This window comes from Propithecus coquereli, unplaced genomic scaffold (assembly GCF_000956105.1).
Source record: "Propithecus coquereli isolate 6110/MARCELLA unplaced genomic scaffold, Pcoq_1.0 Scaffold9, whole genome shotgun sequence".
Taxonomy (NCBI): Eukaryota; Metazoa; Chordata; class Mammalia; order Primates; family Indriidae; genus Propithecus; species Propithecus coquereli.
In genome coordinates, this window is record NW_012155284.1 from 10,720,105 (window position 1) to 10,721,319 (window position 1,215).

Sequence of the window (1,215 nt, forward strand, 5' to 3'; positions counted from 1 at the left end):
GCCCAGGAATTTGAGGTTGCTGTGAGCTAGGATGACGCCACGGCACTCTAGCCCGGGCAACACAGTGAGACTCTGTCTCAAAAAAAAAAAAAAAAGAAGATGGATTTGGCGTTTGTTAGAAACATTGGCAGTTTGTGTAGTGACAGAGGGTACAGATATATGTGAATGGGGAGATTCGATGGCAGGAGATTGTGACAATTCTGATTATTACTGTTAGTGAAGGAAACAAGGTCATCAGCTAGGAGCTAGCATGGAGGGGAAGGTGTTGGAGATTTGAGAAGAGAAAAGGTAGGGAGTAGTCCTTTAGAAAGTGCGTTGAGTGTTGAACTAGGGAAATTTAGTGGAACTGTTGATAGGCAGCATGAAGGGCCTACTTGAGATTTGTGGTCAGGAGTTTAAAGGGGATCAGATAGCAAGGTTGTGTGTGTGGGCATGCACGGAAACGGAAAAGGAGAGTTGAAATTAACAGGGTTGTAGTTTTACCACGTGGATGTGAAGAAGTGAGGGGGAGAGGTACAAATGAATTATCTTTATGATTGACCATGGAATATAAGCTTGCTAAAAAAGGAAGTAAGTACATTAAGACCTGAGGGACAGTTTAAAAAGTGGGAGGATCGATATTTTTTCAGTCCCAGTGAAGTGGAATGATTGTCATCATCAAGCTACTAGAAGGAATAACTTGCAGAGCCTAGAAAGTGGTGGATGATTACAGAGTAGGATTCTTTAAACTGTATTTATGGAGAGGTTGTAGTAATTGGTTACAAAAACCATAGAAGTAAGTGGCTGAGATTGGGGTATGTACAAGACGGCTGCTAAAGAGGAGTTTAAAGACCTACCAATATAGGTTATTGGAAGGATCATCTGTGTGGATTTTTTTAAATTTAAATCTTGCCCGGGCGTGGTAGCTCATGCCTGTAATCCTAGCACTCTGGGAGGCCAAGGCAGGAGGATTGCTTGAGGTCAGGGGTTCGAGACCAGCCTGAGCAAGAGAGAGACCCCATCTCTACTAAAAATAGAAAGAAATTAGCCAGACAACTAAAAATGTATAGAAAAAATTCACCAGGCATGGTGGCACATGCCTGTAGTCCCAGCTACTTGGGAGGCTGAGGTAGAAGGATTGATTGAGCCCAGGAGTTTGAGGTTGCTGTGAGCTAGGCTGATGCCATGGCACTCTGGCCTGGGCAACAGAGTGAGACTCTGTCTCAAAAATAAATA